Source organism: Phyllobates terribilis, unplaced genomic scaffold, assembly GCF_046119375.1.
Source record: "Phyllobates terribilis strain yellow unplaced genomic scaffold, ASM4611937v1 Scaffold_11__3_contigs__length_659146591, whole genome shotgun sequence".
NCBI classification, from domain to species: domain Eukaryota; kingdom Metazoa; phylum Chordata; class Amphibia; order Anura; family Dendrobatidae; genus Phyllobates; species Phyllobates terribilis.
Window position 1 is genome coordinate 418,680,366 of NW_027362771.1, and position 12,544 is coordinate 418,692,909.

General features: G+C 44.6%; 1 protein-coding gene across 1 annotated transcript in view; it reads left to right on the forward strand.

Annotated features, from left to right (window-relative positions):
• LOC141167292 (uncharacterized) overlaps positions 1–12,544 on the forward strand; it is a 49,282-nt gene that overhangs the window by 18,226 nt on the left and 18,512 nt on the right. The window lies entirely within an intron of this gene.

Genomic DNA, 12,544 nt, shown 5'->3' on the forward strand with positions numbered 1-12,544 from the left:
TTTTAATTGGGCAGTGAAAAAAAGCATAATTATATTTTTACCACAAAAAAATGTTTTACCCTCAGATTTTACATTTTCACACAGGGCAATGGGTAAAAATGGTGCCGAAATGTGTCACACAATTTCTTCTAAAAGTGGCAATACCCCATATGTGGCTGTATCGTACCGCTCAGCCATGCGGCGAGATCTGGGGGGGACGGAGCGCTATTTGACAATTGGAGAACAAATTATTGTAGAATAGGCATTCGGATTTGGGAGCACAAAATTTTCTGAATTTCTTTTGGGGGGCAAGGGCCATTTCGCTTTTCCAGAGCCTTTCTGCTACCAGTAACTTGGAAGTCCCTTATATTTTTAACAGATGACGGACCTGAGTGGGGACTAGCTTTTTTTGAGGACTGAGTTGAAGCTTTTATTGGGAACATTTTACGTAACATTTATCCAGCGCTCTAGGCTGAGCACTTACATCGGGGTTTCCATCTAAATTTCCAAGTGATATAATTCAGATGAAACCCCTGCGGGATTCATTCACTGTAATGAGGCAGCAGAGTTACTCTGGACTCCGTCTGGCCTCTGTTTAGCAGTGTCCTTTTTTTCAGAAGTGCACAAAACTGTGGCCAACCGCACTTTTATGCACACCTAAAACAAATGACACCGTGGGATCCCAGGCTAGACGGCGTCCACAGTGGCCTATATCTGCCTCATTACAGGGAATCTTCCGTCATGGGTTCCGGCTGAATCACGTATTTCAGAGATTTACACGGAAACTCTGGTGTAAGCGCTCAGCGCAGAGCGCAGGATAAATGTGAGCAGAGCCTTACTGCGATCTTTGGGAGACATAACAAACAAATCAGTAGTAGGTGAAGAATTGGTTTTATTTATTTTTTACGCCGTTCCCCGTGTGATATAAGTGATGAGATTACTTTATTCTTCGGGTCGGTGCGATTACAGAGATACCAGATTTATATCGGGTTTTTATGACTGACAGCTGTCACACTCTAAAAGATGCTTTTTTTTGCAAAATCTAGTTTTTGCATCGCCATATTTTGAGAGCTATAATTTTTCCATATTTCGGCCGACAGAGTCATGTGACAGCTTGTTTTTTGCAGGACGAGTTGACATTTTTATTGGTACCATTTCTGGGTACGTGACATTTTTTGATCGCTTTCTATTCCGTTTTTTGGGAGGTAAAATTAACAAAAAACAACAATTCAGGAATTGTTTTTTGAGGGTTTTTTTTATGCCGTTCTGCGTGTGCTAAAAGTGATAAGGCAGCGTTATTCTTCGGGTCAGTACGTTTACAGAGATACTACACTTACTGTATTTTTTTTTATGTTTTGGCGCTTTTACCCAATAAAACAATTGGGGGTCCTGAGCGCTGCGAGACCACCCACCGTTTTTAAACGTCGGCGCTGCACAGAGCCCAGCAAGCGCCGACGTTTATCTACAGTGGGCGGTCGGGAACCGGTTAACCCGATCAGTAAACACTGTAGAGAGAAAAAAAATTTTGGTCGCCATGACTCCTCAAAAAATGTTTTTGACGCTGCGTATTTTTGCTGTGCCAAAAAAGCAGCGTCTTACAGTTCCTACAAAGCAGATGGGATTTATAGAAATCTCATCCCCACTGTGCTTTGTTCCCCCCCTCAGATTAAACTGACCTGCGGTGTGTTTCAAATCTGCAACATGTCAATTTCTCTTGCTAGTACGCTGAGTTTTATGTGCAGATTTTCCCTATAGAAATGTATTAGATCTGGAAAATCCGCAGGTAAAAAAATGAATATGTGTTTTTATTGCATTTCTGCTGGAGAAACGCATAGAAAATGCATGTAATCCGCACATGAAGCCTTGTCAAAGCCAAATGTCAGAAAGTATAAAAAACAAAGCAGCTTTATTTAAAACATGACATAACAAGGGATAAAAAAAAAGCAGTCAAAAACGTGACAAAAAACGCAATGAAAAATGCAAGTAAGGGCTCTTTCACACGTCCTGATATTTCCGGCACTGGAAAAAAACAGTACTGGAGATATCCGTGTCCATGTGCACCTGTGTGGCACACATGTGGAACACGTATGACAATAGGGTGCAGCATCAGGATCACACATACCGGCGTTTGGGAATCAGCGGTACAGTTAGCGCTGTTCCCAAGCGCCGGGTGCTGAATGCTGCCTTCATCATTGTCCCGTGCCAGCACTGCAATCAGCACTAGCAGGGGACAATGTTGAGAGTAGTAGTCTTCTCCCACAGTGTCCAACTGTAAAAATAAGAATAAAATAAAAAAATCCTTATACTCACCTGTCCTAAGTGTCCCCCGCTGTAATCCATTCGACTGCTCACACCGAGGAGCTGGGGAGAATGACGTGCTGCAGCAAGTGGGCCCCGGACCTCCGCTGAGCTCAGTGAGTGACAGGATATCACTCGCTTAGCGCAGCGGAGGTCCGGGGCCCACTCGCTGCGGCGCATCATTCTCCCCGGCTCCTCGGCGTGAGCGGTCACATGGATTATAGTGGGGCACACTTAGGACAGGTGAGTATAAGAATTTTTATTTTATTCTTATTTTTACAGTTGGGTATAGAAGGAGCAGAATACTACTTTCATCATTGTCCCTTGCTGGCGCTGCGATCAGCGCCAGCAGGGAACAATGATGAGGGCAGCGTTCAGCACCTGGCGTTTGGGAACAGCGCTAACTGTACCGCTGATTCCCAGGCGCCGATACGCATCACAATGATGACATATGGATGTCATCAGTATGGGACGTTTTGCGGCCCGTGCAGAGGGTAAAAAACAGACATGTCAACGTGTTTTGCTAACGTACACATGGTCCTTGAAAACAGGCTGACAAGTGCTCTGACACATTGATTTGAATGGGTCTATGTGTGTCAGTGTATCCAGTACGCATGGAAACTGTCACAACACGTACCAGACACACTGATGTGTGAAAGAGCCCTAACCTAATTTACTTCATAAGTGCAGAAATGGTGCACAAATTCTGCAACATCAAAACCTCACCAAAAGCTCATGGTGGGAACATAGCCTAATTCTAATTTGTGTTTCTTAATTTTTCTGTTCAGTGTATGGGACTGTCTACTGATCACTGTTACCCCAGTCAAAGAATTAATGTGTTGTACATGTAGAATTGTGCTAGATTGTGACTAGTGATTAGAAAGGGATGTAATAAGTTAGTATAAGTATAAAAGTGTGATAGTATTTATGTTACATAGTTACATAGTTTATAAGGCCGAAAAAAGACAAGCGTCCATCCAGTTCAGCCTATTTCTTGTGCACTGCAGCTATTCCGCAGCGTTGATCCAGGGGAAGGCAACAAAAAACCATGTGGTATAGGCCAATTTACATCATTGAGGAAAAATTCACTTCCCGTCACCAATCTGGCAGTCAGATTAAATCCCTGGATTAATTAACTAAGCATAAGATGTAATTTTATTGTTCTCAAGAAAGGCGTCCAGGCCTCTCTTGAACTCTTTAAGTGAGTTGGACATCACCACTTCCTCTCCCAGAGAGTTCCAGAGTCTCACGGCTCTGACCGTAAAGAATCCCTTGGGATTTTTTTGTCTTTGCAGGTAATAGAGTTGGGTCTGTGTGAGTGCACCTGAAGTGTGTAAATGGAATGATTTCTTGCTTAATGCTTATGCAGTATTTATGCTTTGTAATGGATAACATGAACAAGAGCTCAGTTTTCCTTCACATTTCTGGCAATGGACATAAAGAATCTCAATTATTTACTTCATTCTAAATATTTAACTGTGGAGAATGCAAATCATTTTATGTTTATTTGTAAGCGTGAAGAAAAAACTTGAACTAACGTTGTTTCAGTGTTGGCAACGTAGAACAGAGAATACCGAGATTTAGATAATGATGTATTTGATTATAAGGAACGTGCATACAAGTTTTCTTTTGAGGGTTTTCCTTTTGTCTGGAACTCCAGGGACTATGTTTTTCATGTGTGAATGGAAAGGAAACTGAGTTTACTAAAAGTTTATGATGGGCCCGTTGTGTTTTATGTTTGAGTTGTTTCATGTTGAATTGCATTTTTTGGCTGTCAGAAATCTTGCCAGATTTTTACATTAGTGAGATAGATGACAGTTTGTACTGATAAGATTCTATGGAGATGGGAGCAGGAGGGAGGAGCTCTGCCAGTAGCTCCTCCCCCTCTCTTCTACATAGAAGATGGCAGTTGGTACTGATAAGATTTTATCTCAGTCACCTAAGTGGTAACATTTCTCCTTATGGAGAGTAACATGCCTGACAAGCCAGAGTAAGAAGGCTTACAGGCCCTGCAATGCTCCTCTGGGAAATTAAATATGCATAATTTGCATATTCTTTCAGTAGCCATGGCTCGAGATCAAGCTGAAAGCCATTAACCCCTTCACAACCAATGATATATATTTACGTCATGGATCGTGTCTCTGCCTTTGATGCGGGCTCAGCACCAGAGCCTGCATCTTTCCAAGCACATGATCGCTGATTTAATCAGCCATCAAGTGCCGCTAACAGCTGCGGGTGGATCCGAGATCCACTCGCGGCTGTTAACAAGTTAAATGCTGCTGTCAATCACTGACAGCGGAATTTAACATGTGCCAGACAGAAGCACGTCACAAGTCCCACTCATCGGAGCCCCTGTCACATGATCACGGTGCGCCGATGGGTTGTCAGGACAGCCGGGAGTAATGCCAGTCATTACGATACTCCTGTGAACGCCAACTTGTGGCCAGCATTCATAGGAGATTGTGATTTTTGCTACACATAGAAGGGCTGGAGTTTAAATATAAATCACTTTATGAGATTACTGTCTATTGCCCCTCATCTCTGAACTTTTTGATCTGATTATGGGTGCTTCAATCTTCATCAAATTAGACGTGGAAAGAGCTTTTAACCTAATCCATATTAAACAAGGCAACGAATAGATGACCATATTCTACTCCCATTGGATGAGCATGTAGGTGGGCTGTGCTGCTGGAGTAAATAAATTCTTCAGAAATGATGATAAGAATAAGGTTTTTATCGAGTCTAAAAACCAAATGTGGAAAACATGACAACAGATGGGTTTGTTTTTAAAGGTCCAAAACGGATGCAGTTAAACCAATGAGTAAATAGAGAAATTGGAAAAGGGAGGGAAGTTCAACTGGCAATTTCAAATTGAGTAAAGTTAGAGAAAAAAAAAAGATACCATACTTCTTGATGATAAAATGTAAATAGATGACAAATGATTGGAATGTAGGAGAAGTAGGATAAGAACGCAGGATGGGCCAGTAAATAGAAGCCAGAAGGGGAATATTTAACAAAGGAGCCACATAGGCAGATGACGGAAAGAAGACAGAAGAAAGAAGGGAACTATACATATACTGTAAGTGCAGAAATGGTGGAGAAAATTGGCAACATCAAAAACTCACCAAATACTCGTAGTGGTAATGCAGCCTTAGGTCCCGTGCACACGTTCAGTATTTGGTCAGTATTATTGTAAATCAGTATTTGTAAGGCAAACCAGGAGAGGAACAATCAGAGGAAAACTATAATGGAAACACGTCACCACTTCTGTATTTTGGCTTCCAAATACTGTGGTAAAACACTCACCAAATACTCAATTTGTGTACGTGGCCTTAGGGTATGTGCCCACGATGCAGAAAATTTCTGCAGCGTTTCTGCATGTTCTTGGCAGTCAAAAACGCTTGCGGATTTTACACGCGTTTTTACATGCGGATTTGACTTGCGTTTTTCAAATGCATTGGGACCTCAAATCCGCATGCAGAAACGCACAAATAATGGAATGCTGCGGATTTTTCCGCAAGGAAAATCCGCTGTGGAAAATTCCGCAGCATGGGCACAGAACATGCAGATTTTCTTTGGGGATCATGGGGCACGGATTACCAAGCGTTTTGCAATCATTTACGTTGCGGAAAATCCACAGCAAAAACACTTGAAAAACGCATAGTGGGCACACAGCCTTAAACAGTTTGTAGTATAACCCACATTCTACAGGTTACAGTGGATACATTCAATCAGATGTACCACATAAGTGGTGATATAGTTGACAAAATCTTTAACATCATATATTTATATATACCGTATATATCTCCAGTTTTGTTAGAACGGAAAGGAAACCCTTTAGAATTATGAGCATGTTCACACTCCTTAAGCGGTTTTGGCTGCAACAAAAAACTGATGAATATCCAGGTTTTGTTGGTGAAATAATATTCAGGAAAGTGATACATATTAAAGTAACAAACACTGTGCCTGGAAGTGGGAGCTTCAGCTGCTCTCCGATCTCCTTTGAGGGTATGTGCACACGATGCAGAAATGAAGCAGAAAATTTCTGCATCATTTCTGCATCTCCCTGGCAGAAAAAACGCATGCAGATTGTGCATGCGTTTTTCCTGCAGAATACATGCAGATCCACATGCAGATTGACATGCGTTTCCGCATGCAGATTGACAAGCGCTTTCCAGGCGATTTTAGCATCACCTGGAAAGTGCTTGACAACTAGGTCACACTATATAAATCCATGCAAACAGCATGGATTTATATAGTGTGACCCGAGAGAGTGTATATACTTACCTCTGATGGCCCGCGCTGTCCTGCTTTACAAAGTTCCCGGCTGCCGGCAACTTTGAATTGAAAGACCTGCCGACGTCAGCGTCACGTGACCCGTCACATGACTCTGACGTCACCGCAGGTCCTACGACTCACTGCAAGTGCCGGGAACCAAGCGGGAGCGGTGCGCGGGCCGACAGAAGGTAAGAATACATTTATTTTTTATTTTATTCTTTTATTACAGCTTTTTTAATGGTACCTGGGTGTGGATGAGACTCTCCTCTCCTCCACACCCGGGTACCATCCGCATATTAGAACGCGCCAATAACGCAAGTACAAATGCTGTCTTGCGGAATTGGACGTTCTAATGCAAGTCAATGGCGGCGAAATCGCCGCGTTTCCGCAAAATTAATTGACATGCTGCGGATTTTTGACCGCAGCGTTAACGCTGCGGAAAAATCCGCATCATGGGCACAGCACATACGGATTTCCATTGGGGAACATTGCTGCCCTTCTACCATACGTTTTTCATGCGTTTCCGCGGCGTTTACGCAACTGCAAAAACGCCGCGGAAACGCATGAAATACGCATCGTGTGAACTCAGCCTGAATGTCAACTACATCTGAAGGCGGTCTCTGATTGCCTGCAGGGCTCAAATGGTATAACAACATCATGCAAGTCCCAGGACACCAGGTGCCGACTCTGCAGGAGCAGCGCCAGCACCGGAGGTGAGTATAGGCTGTTCACAAGAAGATCACATGAGCAGATAAAAAAAGTGTCCAATTTTCATCCAGAAAACAAACAGATGATATTCATCCATATTGGGGCCACTCAATCAGTATGGCATCTGTTTTTTTACATCAGCAGTTATGAACATACAGTACAGACCAAAAGTTTGGACACACCTTCTAATTTAAAGATTTTTCTGTATTATCATGACTTTGAAAATTGTACATTCACACTAAAGGCATAAAAACTATGAATTAACACATGTGGAATTATATACTTAACAAAAAAGTGTGAAACAACTGAAAATATGTCTTACACTGCTCAAAAAAATAAAGGGAACACTAAAATAACACATCCTAGATCTGAATGAATGAAATATTCTCATTGAATACTTTGTTCTGTACAAAGTTGAATGTGCTGACAACAAAATCACACAAAAATCATCAATGAAAATCAAATTTATTAACCAATGGAGGCCTGGATTTGGCGTCACCCCCAAAATTAAAGTGGAAAAACACACTACAGGCTGATCCAACTTTGATGTAACGTCCTTAAAACAAGTCAAAATGAGGCTCAGTATTGTGTGTGGCCTCCACGTGCCTGTATGACCTCCCTACAACACCTGGGCATGCTCCTGATGAGTTTGCGGATGGTCTCCTGTGGGATCTCCTGCCAGACCTGGACTAAAGCATCCGCCAACTCCTGGACAGTCTGTGGTGCAACATGACGTTGGTGGATGGAGCGAGACATGATGTCCCAGATGCGCTCAATCTGATTCAGGTCTGGGGAACGGGCGGGCCAGTCCATAGCTTCAATGCCTTCATCTTGCAGGAACTGCTGACACACTCCAGCCACATGAGGTCTGGTATTGTCCTGCATTAGGAGGAACCCAGGGCCAACCACACCAGCATATGGTCTCACAAGAGGTCTGAGGATCTCATCACGGTGCTTAATGGCAGTCAGGCTACCTCTGGCGAGCACATTGTGGGCTGTGCGGCCCTCCAAAGAAATGCCACCCCACACCATTACTGACTCACTGCCAAACCGGTCATGCTGAAGGATGTTGCCGGCAGCATATCGCTCTCCACAGCATCTCCAGACTCTGTCACGTCTGTCACATGTGCTCAGTGTGAACCTGCTTTCATCTGTGAAGAGCACAGGGCGCCAGTGGTGACTTTGCCAATCCTGGTGCTCTGTGGCAAATGCCAAGAATCCTACACAGTGTTGGGCTGTGAGCACAACCCCCATCTGTGGACGTCGGGCCCTCATACCACCCTCATGAAGTCGGTTTCTAACCGTATGTGCAGACACATGCACATTTGTGGCCTGCTGGAGGTCATTTTGCAGGGCTCTGGCAGTGCTCCTCCTGTTCCTCCTTGCACAAAGGCGGAGGTAGTGGTCCTACTGCTGGATTGTTGCCCTCCTACGGCCCCCTCCACATCTCCTGGTGTACTGGCCTGTCTCCTGGTAGCGCCTCCAGCCTCTGGACACTACGCTAACAGACACAGCAAACCTTCTTGCCACAGCTCGCATTGATGTGCCATCCTGGATGAGCTGCACTACCTGAGCAACTTCTGTGGGTTGTAGAGTTCGTCTCAAGCTACCACGAGTGTGAAAGCACAACCAACATTCAAAAGTAACCAAAAACATCAGCCAGAAAGCATTGGTACTGAGATGTGGTCTGTGGTCCCCACCTGCAGAACCACTCCTTTATTGAGTGTGTCTTGATAATTGCCAATAATTTCCATCTATTGTCTATTCCATTTGCACAACAGCATTTGAAATTGATTGTCAATAGTGTTTCTTCCTAAGTGGACAGTTTGATTTCACAGAAGTTTGATTTACTTGGAGTTATATTCTGTTGTTTAAGTGTTCCCTTTATTTTTTGAGCAGTGTATATTCTAGGTTCTTCAAAGTAGCCACCTTTTGCTTTGATGACTGCTTTGCACACTCTTGGCATTCTCTTGATGAGCTTCAAGAGGTAGTCACCGGAAATGGTCTTCCAACAATCTTGAAGGAGTTCCCAGAGATGCTTAGCACTTGTTGGCCCTTTTGCCTTCACTCTGCGGTCCAGCTCACCCCAAACCATCTCGATTGAGTTCAGGTCTGGTGACTGTGGAGGCCAGGTCATCTGGCGTAGCACCCCATCACTCTCCTTCTTGGTCAGATAGCCCTTACACAGCCTGGAGGCGTGTTTGAGTTCATTGTCCTGTTGAAAAATAAATGATGGTCCAACTAAACACAAACCGGATGGAATAGCATGTCGCTGCAAGATGCTGTGGTAGCCATGCTGGTTCAGTATGCCTTCAATTTTGAATACATCCCCAACAGTGTCACCAGCAAAGCATCCCCACACCATCACACCTCCTCCTCCATGCTTCACAGTGGGAACCAGGCATGTAGAGTCCATCCGTTCACCTTTTCTGCGTCGCACAAAGACACGGTGGTTGGAACCAAAGATCTAAAATTTGGACTCATCAGACCAAAGCACAGATTTCCACTGGTCTAATGTCCATTCCTTGTGTTCTTTAGCCCAAACAAGTCTTTTCTGCTTGTTGTCTGTCCTTAGCAGTGGTTTCCTAGGAGCTATTTTACCATGAAGGCCTGCTGCACAAAGTCTCCTCTTAACAGTTGTTGAAGAGTTGTTGAATGTGTCTGCTGCTAGAACTCTGTGTGGCATTGACCTGGTCTCTAATCTGAGCTGCTGTTAACCTGCGATTTCTGAGGCTGGTGACTCGCATAAACTTATCCTCAGAAGCAGAGGTGACTTTTGGTCTTCCTTTCCTGGGGCGGTCCTCATGTGAGCCAGTTTCTTTGTAGCACTTGATGGTTTTTGCAACTGCACTTAGGGACACTTTCAAAGTTTTCCCAATTTTTCAGACTGACTGACTGACCTTCATTTCTTAAAGTAATGATGGACACTCATTTTTCTTTACTTAGCTGCTTTTTTCTTGCCATAATACAAATTCTAACAGTCTATTCAGTAGGACTATCAGCTGTGTATCCACCAGACTTCTGCACAACACAACTGATGGTCCCAACCCCATTTATAAGGCAAGGAATCCCACTTATTAAACCTGACAGGGCACACCTGTGAAGTGAAAACCATTTCCGGTGACTACCTCTTGAAGCTCCCTCAAGAGAATGCCAAGAGTGTGCAAAGCAGTCATCAAAGCAAAACGTGGCAACTTTGAAGAACCTAGAATATAAGACATATTTTCAGTTGTTTCACATTTTTTGGTTAAGTACATAAATCCACATGTGTTAATTCATAGTTTTGATGCCTTCAGTGTGAATGTACAATTTTCATAGTCCAGAAAATACAGAAAAATCTTTAAATGAGAAGGTGTGTCCAAACTTTTGGTCTGTACTGTACATGAGACCGAACACAATTGCCTATATTAACCTCTTCATGCCGTGGCCATTTTTGTTTTTTCCTCCCCTTCTTCCAAGAGCCATAACTTTTTTTATTTGTCAATATAGCCATATGAGGCCTTGTTTTTTGCAGGACGAATTGTACTTTTGAATGACACCATTGACTGTATCATGTGATGCACTGGAAAGCAGGAAAAAAAATCCAAGTGCATTGAAATTGCAAAAAAAGTGCAATTTCACAATTTTGATTTACCAAGTTTACTATACAGGAAAACTGGCCTGACAATATTATTCTCCAGGTCAATACGATTACGCAGATACCAAACATGTATCTTTTTTTTTTATTTAAGTGGTGAAAAAAAATTCTGAAAAAAGCCCTTTTCCCGTGTGTGCATTTTCCCGAGACCCATAACATTTTCATTTTTCGGGATATAAGGCTGTGTAAAGGCTTATTTTTTGTGGCCGAGCATGTGTTTTTACTGATTAATAAGAGAGGAATCCAGCTCAACGAGCGGTGAACATACTTTATTCACAAAAGTGCAGGTAGAGGTTTATAACAGGTTTCCCATGGTGGTGGTTACATGGCGGGAGGCAATGCATCAACGTGTTTTGAGTGACTTGGCACCCTTAATCATGATGTCTGACATAGGCCAGCAACATCTATATATATATATAATCATCTTATCCCGTCTGTCTGTCTGTCTGTCTGTCTTTCTATCTGTCTGTCTGTCCAGGAAATCCCACGTTGCTGATTGGTCCGGGCGCAGCCAATCAGCGACGCGGGATTTCAGAAAAAGATGGCGGCCGTTAGCGGCTCATCTGCAGGACGGAGGTCAGCGGCGATGCAGCGGGGAGATGACCAGCGCAAGGCGCTCATCTTCCGGCCGCTAGCATCAGAAGGACCCCGACCTGCGGTGCCGCTGACCTCCATGTGGCTAGGGTGTCAAGGGAGGACCGGGGAGTGGCCCTGCCGGTCGGTATACTTCTGCTGCGAGCGCCCGCTCATCTCCCGGCAGCGCCGCTCCCTGGTCCTCTACGATTCCGCTCCCCTCCTGGCTTCTCACAGCGGAAGTAGCCGCTCAGGCAGCGCCGCTCCCCGGTCCTCACCAATACGATTCGCTGATTGGTCGCGGCCTCTGGTGCCACATTTAAACACTGCTGTGCTGATTGGTCGCGGACGCTGTGCGAGAGACTTCTGTCACACTGTGCGAGGGACTTCTGTCACACTGTGCGAGGGACTTCTGTCACACTGTGCGAGGGACTTCTGTCAGGTTTACTGAACACGTTCTGCCAGTGACAGCGCGCTGAAGAGATACTTCTTTACGCTTCCTGTTTTATAATGGGTTGTAAGCGAAAATACGCCATGGAGGAAGACAGAAAAGCAGCAGAAGCAGCAAGAAAACGACAACGTCGAGAGCAACAGACACCACAACACACTGCCACCAGACAAGCCCAGGATGCGGAATCTCACAGACAATGTCGGAAACGGGAGACACCGCAACACACTGCCGCCAGACAAGCCCAGGATGCGGAATCTCACCAAAAACGCCGGGAACAGGAGACACCGCAACACACTGCCGCCGGACAAGCCCACGATGCAGAATCTCACCAAAAACGCCGGGAACAGGAGACACCGCAACACACTGCCGCCAGACAAGCCCAGGATGCGGAATCTCACCAAAAACGCCGGGAACAGGAGACACCGCAACACACTGCCGCCAGACAAGCCCAGGATGCGGAATCTCACCAAAAACGCCGAGAACAGGAGACACTGCAACACACTCCCGCCAGACAAGCCCAGGATGCGGAATCTCACCAAAAACGCCGGGAACAAGAGACACCGCAACACACTGCCGCCAGACAAGCCCAGGATGCGGAAGCTCACCAAAACCGCAGGGAA